Raw genomic sequence first — 13,653 nt, forward strand, 5'->3', positions numbered from 1 at the left:
GGGGTACTGTAACTGCTGCGGGGACAGTCGAAAACAGTTCCTGTGCGCCTTCAGGGACTGAGCAAGGTGAGAGCAGCGTGCCGGTGCATTAATCCGATATAAAAGCAATATTTGAGCCAAATCCTGAACCGTGGAAAGACGGGTGAGCACTGCGTCTTATGACCATTCAACGGCCTCAATTTATCAGAGTAAAGGACCCTATGGTGTGAAAATGCGTGGCAGACATCTTTGAAACTGGGCACAGATTGACTAGTAATCATAGCAACTAGTTAATTAGCGTGTCATACGCACGTCTGCCGGCATAAGGATTCTAAGCTGTGAAATAAAAGAAATTAAAGCAAACTAAGCAGACGCATACCACGTTAGTGATAACACGCCCAGGATAAGAGTGTAACTGGCACAAGGGAAGTATTTACTGAGTGGAAAGGCAACGCGTCTCACCTCAACTGCACAAACTAATGTAATTGTCACAAAGCGATTATTTTAAAAAAAGGCAACGTGTTTACTTCAACTGCACAAGCAGAAGTTATCACGAAGCTGTCAACAAGGACAGGAGAGAGCTAAATACATTTAAGAGCACAATAGTTGTGATTTTGGTTTTACGTGTGAGTGGATGATATAAAGATGAACTTTCAAACATAATAAAATTGGAACACAGACCCCGAAATCTGCAAGCATACATACCACCAACATGACATAATGCAACATATCACAGCACCTGCACAGTTTCTTCCACTGCCTGGAAACCCCACACTCCCATGGGAACAGTGGGTGGATAGTTTCCAAGTGTATCTGAGGGCTCTAGGTGGTAGCAAATATAATGACGATCTAAAAGAAGCCACCCTACTGAATTGCATAGGTGCTGAAGCATTGAGGATTTTTAGAGCGCTTCCTGAACTAGAAGAAACAGATTGTGGAGATAACAATCGCAAGTTTGAGAATGCTTTGGGGAAATTGGCGAAACACTTTGGGAACAAAACCAATATTGTGTTAGAAAGATATAGGTTTTTTTCAAGGCACCAACGGAAGGGTGAATCAATAGATACATATATGGCAGCTTTAAGAAGTCTCATGGCCACGTGCAAGTTTACTGGTGTCAGTGAAGAGTACTTGAGAGACCAATTGGTGCTGAATGTGGCAGACTCACGCATACAACAAAGATTGTGGAAAACCAAAGATCCGTTGCTTGAACAAACTATAAAGATCGCAAGAACTATGGAACTGGGTGATCGATGTATGAGGGAGAGGTTTGATAAAAGTGAAGAGAAAGAAATCAAGATGCTCCAAGAAGAGGCGAGAGAGGACCCTGAGGAAACAATAGTGGCCATGGTAAAGAAAATGTTGGTTAATAATCCAAGAGCTAACCCAAAACGGGGTACAGATGCTACGCACAGGAGTCAATTCCAATCTAGAGAGACAGGGTACAGAAATCAAATTCAAAACCATTGCCATAAATGCAGATGGTACAAACACAATGATATAGAGAATGATTGCCCTGCTGCAGCTGTGGAATGCTACACATGTGGCCACATAGGTCATTTTGCCAAGGTTTGTAAGAATGTCTGAGGAAGAGGAGGAAGATTTGGCAGGTATGCATTTAATACCAACAGACTAATGAGGAACGCCATAAAAGTCATCGATGAAGATGCCGGACCAGACAATATGCTTACTCTCAAGAGTGATGATGCACAACAGGTACAGATACTCACTGTGACGGCTATAGGAGAAAAGAAGGGACCATGGGTTAACATGGAAATAAATGGTATATCATTACCCGTGATGGTTGATACTGGATCTCCTTATACAATGGTCGATGTCAATACATTCGTAGAAGTATTGTCAGGCAGTCTACAAAGGTTACAATGCGCAGGAGTGAGAGCAACAAGGTATGGCAAAACCCTCATTGAGATTATTGGATGTACCTGGGTGAAATTATGTTTCCATGGGAGGGAAACATACTGTAAGCTATATGTGGCAAAGAATGGATCATCAGTGGTCGGATGGGAAGAACAAGCTGTCCTACGCATCAGATTCATCCAGGAGAAGAAGTTCTCATTCTAAGTGTTTTAAAGGACAACAATGACAACAAAGCCACATTAGCTAAACAATTTACCAAGGTGTTCTGTGAGAAAATTGGATTGTTAGAAGGATTCCAACACAAGATTATATTAAAACAAGGAGCTAAACCAATAGCACACAAGGTAAGAGGGGTTCCCATTGGCACGAAGCATGCACTAAAGAAGGAACTTTCCAGATTGTGCGAACAAAACATAATAGAACCCATAGAGAGTTCTGAGTGGTTGGCTCCCATAGTTCTGGTGAAAAAGCCTGATGGATCCATAAGGATGTGTGTGGATCTCGGAGACCTCAACAAAAATATCTGGATAGACAGACATCCTATCCCTAATATAGGAGAATTACGTATGACCATGAAACCGGCAAACATTTTCAGCACTCTAGATTTATCTTCGGCTTACCATCAGATAGCATTGGAAAATGAGTCCAAAAATGTAACCTCATTTGTCACTCCACTTGGTGCATTTATGTTTAATAGGATGCCGTTTGGTTTGGCTTCCGCTGCGGCAGAGTTCCAAAGACTGATGTCAATATTGTTTGGTGGTCTGGAAGGAATATACTGCTTCCAGGATGACATTTTAATATCAGCCAACACTGAGGAAGAACACGATGCACAATTTATGGGTGTATTACAAGTAATTCAGAAGAATGGTCTCACATTAAAACTGGACAAATGCAAAATCAAGTGTGATAAGGTATCGTATTTAGGTCATTCAATTGATGCGGGTGGTATCAGTCCGAAGAAAGAATTGATGAACACTATTTTGGGCATAACTTAACCAGAGAACAAGGATCAGCTGAGAAGTTTCATGGGCATGACAGAATATTATTCCAGATTTGTGAGTGATTATACCAATAAAACTAAAAATATGAGAGATCTCATGAAGAAGTCCACAAAATACATATGATCAAGTGAGTGCGAAAGTGAATTTGAAGAAATCAAAATCAATATCAATAAAGCTCCATCATTGGGCATGTTTGACTGCAAAGCCAAAACTATAATTATGGTTGATGCCAGCAAAGTAGGTTTGGGTGGCGTGTTGGAGCAAATACAAGAGAAAGGTTTGGGAACAATAGCTTTTGCGTCGAGAGTTTTGAGAGATGCTGAATTAAACTACTCTACAATAGAAAGAGAAGCTTTGGGAGTAAAATGGACACTGGAACACTTCAGGAACTTGTTGTGGGGATTACCTGTAATCCTCAAAACTGACCACAAACCATTGGTACATGTGTTACAGTCCATGACGCCACATTTGATATCTCCAAGAATTAGATGCTGGTTTCCTGACATAATGCAATACAACATTTGCATATGTTATACCCCTGGGAAATTGAATTGTGTGGCTGATTGTTTTTCAAGGCTGCCAGTACAGTGCTCAAGGACCAATGGTAACATGGAGAAAGAGTTGGGAGGTGATGACATCATTGCCACTATAAACCCTGGTGTGATGAAAGAGGAATGGAAAAACATAGCTGATGGTGATATAGAACAAGGAAATATCAAAGAAGCAATACAAAATGACTGGTACAAGTGTGACCAAAGTTTGAGAGATTATACTCAAATAAGAGAAGAAATATGGATGGATTCAGACTATATATATATAGAGGAGATCGAGTCATTCCCCCAAGAGACATAAGAGAAAGAATAATCGCATTGGCCCATGAAGGACACTTGGGGAAAAACTTGACTAAGAGAAGAGTAAGAGACATGTATTGGTGGCCTGGTTTGTGGTGAGATGTAGAGGAGAAAGTCAGGATGATAAGACCAAAATGGTGAGAAAAACACCTCTACAACCTGTGGAAATTCCCAATAAAGTATGGTCCAAATTGGCCATAGATATCATGGGACCATATGCAAATCTGGATGTTGTGAACATATACATTGTGGTGTTGGTGGACTACACTTCGAAATGGGTTGTGTGGGGGATTGTAGAAGAAAGTGTCACCACTGCAAAAGTTTTGAATTTCCTAAACAAAATTTTTAACAGAGAAGGAGACCCTAAAGAAATAGTGTCATAATGTACCGCAATTTGTATCACTGGAATTTCAAAAGTTTTTGCAAGAAAGAGCCATCCACCACATAAAAACGTCACCATACCATCCTATTGCAAACAGACTTGTTGAGAGGATGAACAACTTTGTGCGTACAGAACCACTCCACATTCCACTACTAGGGTAGAATCTTTTACTATGATGAGGGGCAGACAAGCATTCAACCGTCTTAGGCCTGCTTGGATGTTTTCAGGCACAAAAGATGGTCATAAAGACATGGAGCAAATTGTAAAGAGAGTGATGGACAAACAAAGAAAATACAAAGAATATTATGACTGCAGAAACGGAGTAAAAGAAAAGATATTTAAGAAAGGAGATTAGGTTTGTGTTAGAGAACCTAAGAAAACAATGAAAGGAGAGTCCAGCTTTAAACCGCCACAGAGGGTACAAAGCAGCTCTGGCAAGTCAGTAGTGTTGGAAGACGGTAAGAAGTGGTCCAATGATGACATTGTATGGGTGCAAAATGATGCAGAGATGCCAAGTACCAGTGGAAATAGCATGAGCATGACATGGGATCTTATGAACTCTGAATCTTCAAGTAATGGTCAAAATGTAGGCATCAAAGAGACTGTGCATGACTGTGGACCCAAGGCTAGTGGTCTATCCAAAAGAAACCGCAGAATCATACAAAACTTTAATAAGAACTATGTATATTACTGGTGATTCCTCAGTTGCAGTTCACTTGTATCCTTTTAAATTTCAATTCAATAATGCAGCAATTTGTGTTAGATGTATCTATTATTCTGTTTCATTTGGTTATACTCATTATACAACATTCATTTCAATATTATAAGAAAGGGGGATGTTATATGGAATCACACACACTACCTGGCATCGCCGCATGGTGTGTGGAATCCAGTGTATGTATAGTTCTGAAATGTTCGAGTTCCAGAACCATTGAATTGAATTGAAGATCCTTGGATGTGTCTCCGTGGGCTCTACCAATAAACCCACTTAAATACTAAATACATGGTATGGGTCATTCATAACAGGAAGCTTGGGGGTTCCAATTGGACATTTTTCGAGTGTTGGAAGCTTGGGGGTGTGCCTAACGATGGAATGACTGGCAAATGTTTGATATATATGTATCTGCAGACAAAGATTTTCTCCCACCAGTTGAGACTTGACATCATTTATTTAATTTAATTTTTATTGTTATTGTTTAATGCGCAGACCTAGCTCGAGAGCAGCAGAGCGCTGTACAGAGAAGTGGGCAGCCAACATTTTGGCTGGTATCTTTTTAAATCATAGTACTGTGAGTTGGAGTCTGTACGTTAGTATGTGCGTCCATTTTGATTCATTGGGCCTCATTACGACCCTGGCGGAGGACCATGGTGCAATTTGCACCATGGTCCATGGCGCAGAGCTGCCAACTCCGCCATGGGGGTTGGCGGACTCACCGCCCCATTCCGACCTTGGCGGGGCGGTTAGTCCCCAATCCCCATTTACCCTTCCCCATTCCCATTTTTGCCCCATAGGGTATAATGGGAGTGGGGAAGGCGTTAATTACGCCACCGTAGATTACGGTGGCGTAATTAACAAGAGGTCCCGTAGCGCCATGGATTTTTCCGGCCGGAAAATCCGGGCGTAAAAATCACCATGGCGCTACGGAAAGCCGTAATCTGGCAGAGAGGTACGCCATGCATTACGCTGGCGTAAACCCCTCTCCGCCAGGGTCGTAATGAGGGCCATTGTGTTTTGGCTTATGTAGTGTCACTATTTACAGGCGTGGAGTGGGTTGGGTGGATAGGCTGCGAGTTTCAAACCATTCATACCTTGTGCTTTTACCTTGTATTATTAATTTCTATGTTGGCTACAAGAGGATGATGGAGGGTTCACTTAAACTGAAAAGGCACAGCCACCCCGGAAATGAAAGGCAATAAAATATAATGCCTAAACTTGGAAATGTTGGAGGAAAGGGACTTTGCCTTTTTGGTTTTTGGCCAAGGTCAGTTTCAATGCCACAATGCAAAGAAGTTTCAGATGTCCTAGGAGTGAAGAAGGAATGAAGGCCTCAGTCGCACCTGTTGCCGAGCAACGGCCGTAAACACAGTGCAGCCATTGGAAGAACGCGAAGCTGTGATTTCCACCTCCATTTCCAAGCTTTGTGTCATCTTTAAAGGAGAAAGCTGTGGCAGTGCAGTTGAAAGGTAATCTGCATTTTGTTCTTGCTCCGTTCGTAAAATCTGTCCACTGTATAGTCCTGAGATGTGTACAATTATTATCATAGAGTGAAGCAAAACGATGGTAAAAAAACGCCCGATAAAAACGAAACAATACTTAACTGCGTTTTGGGAAGGGTACTCTTGAGTGCCGTGATCGCATTCAAAAGCACAGAGTTCTACGGTACAACTAGAATGCTAAGTGAGCAAAAAGAAAGAGCCAGCCGTGAGCGCCATGCTGCAGGTGTACGCAGCTTTTGAACCCATCTTCCTCGGTAAGCTGCCCGAGCTTGTAGATGCAAATTCATATTTTCTGTGGAGTTGTTCATTGGAAAACAATCATTGGCAAAGCCAACAGTTTTGCCTTTTGTGTAGGCATGGGATCAGTTTTTTCCAGGCAAATAGTTTTAGTACCTGGGCATATTATGGCAGTGCCTGGGAAATGCCTACTGCTAATGCTTGCCCAAGAACCAAACCTTTTGGCTTTGCTAATGCTCACCCATTTTAACAATAATTCAGTGCAAGGAACAGATGCAAGGGCTCACATACAGCTTATAAATTAAGTGGCTGAAGGCACCCTTGTTACCACAGTGTATTACCCAAAGGAGCTGATTTAGCTTGTTTACATCTGGATTCTGCAATCAGACCACTCGCCTTGCAGAAGGCACAGAGATAGATTCGAAGAAATTGGGGGAGGGGGTTTGGTTAGAGACGGAAAGTTAGTAGGTAATGGCCATGGGGACTGACTAGCCTGGCCAGTGATGGCCAATGGCTGGTTAAATAGCTAAACAACATCCACAGGCTGTGTGTCCTTCCTCACATTTCATATCTCTCCTATTTTCATCTGCCATGGCTTGTAGGCAGTGCGTTCAGCACCACATAAGAGCCACATAATAGCCACAACTAAATATCATTTAACTGTTTTTCAATGTATACAACTATTTTACACTTCCGAATCCATTCATTTTTTTTTAAAGCAAGTTCAAAATGAACTACCATGTTGTTCTTCAGAGTTGTACCACTATAAAATGTGACTAAAATGCTATAATCTATACTTTCCAGAAAATGATTACCCTTTGTCTGTTTTAATTATTAATGTTACCCTTTCACATCGGTTTTTGCAACTTGGCGAAGACAGGGTACACACATACCAACATTCTGAAGCACTTGGGAGGGAGATTTTATCAGAGAAACCGGGAAAAATAATTTTTCCGATAGGAATACATCAGGGTTTTGATTTATTTTAGGTGGCAGAAAGTGAAAAATAGCAATATTTGTCATTGAAATATCAGGAGGCTCCCGCTTAAATCGGGAGCGTTGGTAGTATGAGTATAGGGCCTGACCTGGTAAGGCCCACCCAAAATCCATAAATGCCGACTCAGCAGCACTGTGTGGGCATTTCCAGATGTTTTTTGTGGTGGGCCAAACTTTAGTTTCAGACTCCACTTGTTAAACAATCCTGCCTACGCCTCTCAGTTTGTGGCTGATTTGCTTAATTAGTGCTAACATACTACACTACATACCTGGTGAGCACCTTTTCCATTTCTGAAAGGGATACTATCAAAACAGAATGCTAATATGCAGTACAACAGATTGACTTGGAATTCAATGCCAAAGCCAAGAAGCACTGTAACTTTTATTCTTTTATATGTATGCAACTATTCAGTGAAGTACCAAGCAACCTCGTAGCATGAGGTACCTCAGCTTTCTGGTCTCCTCCTCGGAAGACATATCATAAAACCCAGTGTCTATTTTTAGGAGAATGGTCTGCCTTCACTTAACTGAGATCATGCCTTTCAACCGGCTGAGTCTCACAGTAGGGTGAAGTAAAATGTTTTTGGAGGGACATCCTATTGGAGCCAATGTGGTGAACATTTTTTGGATGATATTAGATATTTGCTTGGAGAGTGATTTTGTTAAAGTCTACCAAAAGCATTGATTGTACTTGGAGGGTAAAATTGCTCCAATGTCGGGAGTACCCTCAAAATCAGGGTGACTTAAGTTGCATTTCATTATGTCCAGATGGAATCTAATGATAACACAATGTTAAGGGACTCCATTTATAGATGAGGGATACCTTGGGAATACATTACATTCACACAATTATCTTTGCTTCATTGGGCCTCATTACGACCCTGGCGGTAAGCGCCCGTCATTAACGCCATGGCGTAATGAGCGTTTACGCCGTGGGACGATGGCGTAAAGAGCGCCACATCACGACCCATCGCGCACGAGCATTACGCCATGGCGGTAATGCAAATAACGCCATGGCGGAAAAGGCCCCTACCGCCATCGCTAAGCGAGCAAGGTGCCCATCCGCCAGCGTAAGTAGCGGCCACTGTAATTTACGGCCACCGTAATTTACGGCCAGCGTAATTTACGGCCACCGTAATTTACGGTGGCCGTAAAAGGCCAAACCGGAAATAGCGTCATCGCGCCGCAACGGGAAGCAGCCCGTCGGCCATCTTTAAAAACACAATCCATCGCCATCCTACCAAACAACACCAGACCCAACCCTGACACCTGTCCCGACAAAACACCCACCCACCCAAGTTCCCGAAAATGCCGAAATGCGTGAAAAAGGCCTGTGACCGCCTGCGCCAGGAGCGATTCAGCCGGGAGGAACTCTGCATGCTAGCGGAGACCCTGCAGGACAACGCAGGTGTTGTTTTCTCCCCTGAAATGAGCCGGACAGCAATCGGGAAGAAGAAGGCCATCTGGGCCCTGGTGGCTGAGCGCGTCAGCGCGGTGGGGACCGTACCCCGCACCCCACAGCAGTGCCGGAAACGCTGGGATGACCTGCGCATACGGGTCAGAGCCGTCATCTCGGCAAACCGCAACCTTGCCCAGGGAACCGGTGGAGGGTCAGAATCCCCCCTGAAACTCCAACCGTGGGAGGAGATCTGTGCTGCCACCATCGACATGGAATCCATCGAAGGCGTTGGAGGGATGGAAAGGGGAGCCCCGACATCAGGCGATGAAGGTAGGTGCCTCATACAAGACATGCCATAGTCACAGCAGTCCAATCATGTGTAGCACAAGGTTGCCCTAGAGTGTAAATGCAACACAAATCAATACTGCCCATAGCCACATGCGAGCACCACCCTGCATACACTGCTGGCACCCGCATACCTGCATCCACATGCCACACCAAAAGGAGACAACCTGCATGGCACTGCCTGAAATCTGCCTCATCCACTGGCCAAAATAATGTCAACCATTGTCATTCAAAAGTCCGTATACCCATCAATAACGCCCTCCCACCTTTGCTCCACCACAGGCACAGAATCACACCCAGAGGACCAGGAGACCCCTGCGCCGAAGAGGGCGAAGTCCACCAACAACCTCCCTGCACCCTCAACCTCAGCTGCAGTGAGGCAGACCCCACGACAAGCAGGTCCCACTGCAGGCATACCGGAGGTCCCACCGGCAAGCACCCCTGTTGGCAGCAGGCCAGCAGCTGCTGCTCCACCTCCACCGACATTGCCTGCCACAGAAGGCAGGGGGTCAGCGGCCAGCAGCAACATCGGGGAGACAGCTGCAACAGCTGCATGTTCTGACTCGGACATGGAGCAGGAGGTCAGAAGCCCCACTGACCAACTACATTCCCCCTGTTTCTCAGACGCCAGCCCCCATGTGGGCGACACACAGGGGCACACTGAGGCAGAGGAGTGGCCTTCCACCCCATGCCCTGTCCACACTCCACAGGAGGGGACCAGCCCCTCCATCACTCCACCTGCACTGGCCATGGGCCAGCACGGCCAGCCGTCCCTCGAGGACATCACTCAACGGCAGCATCAACTGTCCGCAATGCTGGATGAGCATGCAGCGGAATGTGTGGGGGCTAGGTTTAGCATTGAACAGGCCACGGAGACACTAAGGGCGGAAGTGGCGCAGAGCACTGCCACCCTGAGGGATGCCATGCAGGCCATGTCCAGGGACATCTGTGCAGAACTTGCGGCCTTGCGTCGTGCGGTCATTGGCCTCACCCACACACGACAGGACGTGCATGCACAGGAGCAGCCAGGGACATCCTCCACTGCCAGTTCTGCGCAGAGCAGCCCCGTGCGCCGTTCCGGACGCAACCTGCGCTCCACAGCCAGGGGTGCCCCGGGTGCCGGGAGAGGGGGCTTGTGACGGCCTGTGGACACTGTCACAGGCATCTGTTGACAGCTACTTGGGGTGTGTTGGGGTGTGCAGGGGGGAGGTGGGAGGGGGTGTGTTGGGGTGTGCAGGGGGGAGGGGGGAGGTGGGAGGGGGTGTGTTGGGGTGTGCAGGGGGGAGGTGGGAGGGGGTGTGTTGGGGTGTGCAGGGGGGAGGGGGGAGGTGGGAGGGGGTGTGTTGGGGTGTGCAGGGGGGAGGTGGGAGGGGGTGTGTTGGGGTGTGCAGGGGGGAGGGGGGAGGTGGGAGGGGGTGTGTTGGGGTGTGCAGGGGGGAGGTGGGAGGGGGTGTGACACGACAGTTCATGGTTCCAATACACTTTTTTCTTTCAAAAAAAGGAAATGTGTGGACATTTTCATTGCGTATGTGTGCTTTATTGGTGTACAGTCCACAGTGTGCATGCCCCAGAGACACACAGTGCCCCAAGTGCAGTCTCCATGCGATGAACACCAGCCGTGTGTGCTAGAAGCAGTGGTTGATGATACTTTGGCGCATGGCACGCCCCTCCTGTACATCGCCTCCTCCATGTGGTGGCGCCCCATCTGCACCCTCCTCATCCTCATCGTCAGGTGGTTGCAGTTCTGCGTCAGGGGGCAGGGGCACATTCCGTCTGACGCACATATTGTGCAGCATGACACATGCCATGACGATCTTTGCCACCTTCTCATGGCCATACAGGAGTGCCCCACCAGACCTGCTGAGGCTTCGGAACCGTGCCTTCAGGAGGCCGAATGTCTGCTCTATGACCACACGAGTACGTGTATGTGCACGGTTGAAGTCCTCCTCGTGCTGGTTCTGCGGGTTCCGGACTGGCGTGAGGAGCCACCTCTTCAGGGGGTAGGCTGCATCACCTGTATGTAGGCGAGAATGTATGTGTCAGTCATGTTGTCTGATCAGGAACATGATGTTCCACCATGGCTGGCATGGTACTGTTACCTTGGCTCACTTCTACATGCACTAATTGATTCACACTATGCAACCAGTATATGCTCATTGCTGCCATGGCCTGTTTTGCATGCCATCACCCTATGTATGCAGAGGGGTTTTGTGCATTGTGAGTGCCCTTCCTCTGTATCCGTTCTCTGTGTTACTCACAGGCCAGTGGAGTATGCATCATCCCCCCCCCCTTTCTGCCAGGTGGAGTATGCATCATCCCCCCCCCCCCTTTCTGCCAGGTGGAGTATGCATCCCCCCCCCCTTTCTGCCAGGTGGAGTATGCATCATCCCCCCCCCTTTCTGCCAGGTGGAGTATGCACCCCCCCCCCCCTTTCTGCCAGGTGGAGTATGCATCCCCCCCCCCTTTCTGCCAGGTGGAGTATGCATCATCCCCCCCCCCTTTCTGCCAGGTGGAGTATGCATCCCCCCCCCCTTTCTGCCAGGTGGAGTATGCACTGGTACGTCATTCCCATGCCCACTTCCATGACATAGCACTCACCGAGTAGCCAGGATCTTGGGCCTGCATGTCGCTCCATGTAGCGTGGTATTGTGGAGTTCCTCAGGATCATGGAATCATGGGTTGATCCGGGGAATCGGGCACAACAATGTGTGATGATCTTGTTGGAGTCACAGACCATTTGCACGTTGATAGAGTGGAACTGTTTCCGGTTGCGGTACGGTACCTCCATGGCATGTGGAACCACCAATTCCACATGGGTGCAGTCGATGGCACCAATGCAACCGGGTATGCTGGCTAGTGCATGGAAACCCACTTTGGTGTTTGCAATCTCCTGGGCAGTCCGTGGTAATGAGATGTGGTCGTCTGTGTGCTTGAGGAGGGCATCGAGCACTTGGATGAGTGTTCGTGAGAATAATGGTTGTGAAATGCCATGCAGGTGCCCCACTGTGTGCTGGTAGGTGCCTGTGGCCAGGAAGTGGAGTACAGCCACTACCTTCAGTAGGGGGGGATGGCGGTTGGACTTTCTATCATGCTGACGATGTCATTGTGTATCATGTCTACGATGGCGGTGATGGTGTCCCGGTCCAAACGGTACAGGGTGTGGATCTGCTCAGCAGTGAGGTTGTTTGGATTGGCTCTGATGCGTGGGATTGGGGGCTGCCTGCGTGGTGGCACTGGCTGTGCTGGTGGGGCTTGCTGGGCCTGCCTTGCCCTCCTTCTCCTCCTGCGTCTCCTCTGTGCTGCCTGTTGTTGTTGTTGTTGTTGCTGTTGTAGTAGCACATGCATTGCTATCAGGTCCTCCAGCCCCAATATTGCTAGTCGTATTGGCATCATTGTGGAGTGTGACTGGGTGTGGGTAGGGGTGGGGTGTGCTCTTTTTGTACTCCCCTGAGTCTGTATTGCCTTCACCTGTGCTGTTTCTGTGCACCTGTGGCAGCTGCATTCACTTGAATTGGCCCTTTACGGTTGGTTCGCGATGGCGTTATTTGCACCATGGCGGTAAGGTACTTTGCGGCCTCGGTGATGGCGTTAGGTGCATGTCCGCTTGGGTCGGCATTTGCGTGCCTTTCCGCCATGGCGCTAAGTACGGTGTGGGCGGTCGCGTGCGCGCACCCTTAGCGCAGTTAGCGGCAGCGTTAACTACGATGCCGCTATTGGCATCGTAGTTTACGGTCAGGAGTCATGATCGGACCTGGCGGAAAACGATGGCGGTAAGCATTTACCGCCATCGTTTGTCACTTAGCGCCAGGGTCGTAATGAGGCCCATTGTCCTCCAATGGAACAGCCAATGTTAATACATTTTCCCTTAAACTTACTGGACATGTTTATTGTTGTGATCATTACTTTGGAATAACTGGGCAGCTAGGACTGCGGCAATGACATTTTCCAGCATTTTTTTGGGAAACTATATTTGCATCAGATTTTCATTGAGGAGACATTGAGAGAAATTAGGTTGTTTGACCGTACCACAAATATAAGTCCATTTTATCCTGTCAAATTCTTCACATTCACCCCGTCTTGGACATCATTTAATAATTTAATCAAGATCAGAGGACTGTTAAATCTAAGTATACCCGTGGTTACACAGTGCTTCCGACACGTTAGCAGGATCTAATTTACATCACTACAGGACTTCCACGATGGGTTTCACATATTAATTCAACAAGTGTTGGGTAGTGCTATAACGAATTCAACAATCATTATTAGCAGGTGTGTGAAGTTCAATTAACATCAGCAGAGTTGGTTCAAAGCTACACATCACTTAGGTCTTAACTAGCGTACTTGATGTACAGGTATTTGAAGGCA

At 46.9% G+C, this 13,653-nt stretch overlaps 1 protein-coding gene across 1 annotated transcript in view; it reads left to right on the top strand.

The window, feature by feature from the left end:
• Positions 1–6,203: 6,203 nt before the first annotated feature.
• HEATR4 (HEAT repeat containing 4) overlaps positions 6,204–13,653 on the top strand; it is a 597,929-nt gene continuing 590,479 nt past the window's right edge. Inside the window, exon 1 of the mRNA XM_069638774.1 lies at positions 6,204–6,278. The gene's annotated coding sequence lies outside the window, so the exon portion shown is untranslated. The remainder of the gene's footprint in view (positions 6,279–13,653) is intronic.

The sequence above is a fragment of the Ambystoma mexicanum genome, chromosome 14, assembly GCF_040938575.1.
Source record: "Ambystoma mexicanum isolate Mex_15411 chromosome 14, UKY_AmexF1_1, whole genome shotgun sequence".
Lineage (NCBI taxonomy): Eukaryota > Metazoa > Chordata > Amphibia > Caudata > Ambystomatidae > Ambystoma > Ambystoma mexicanum.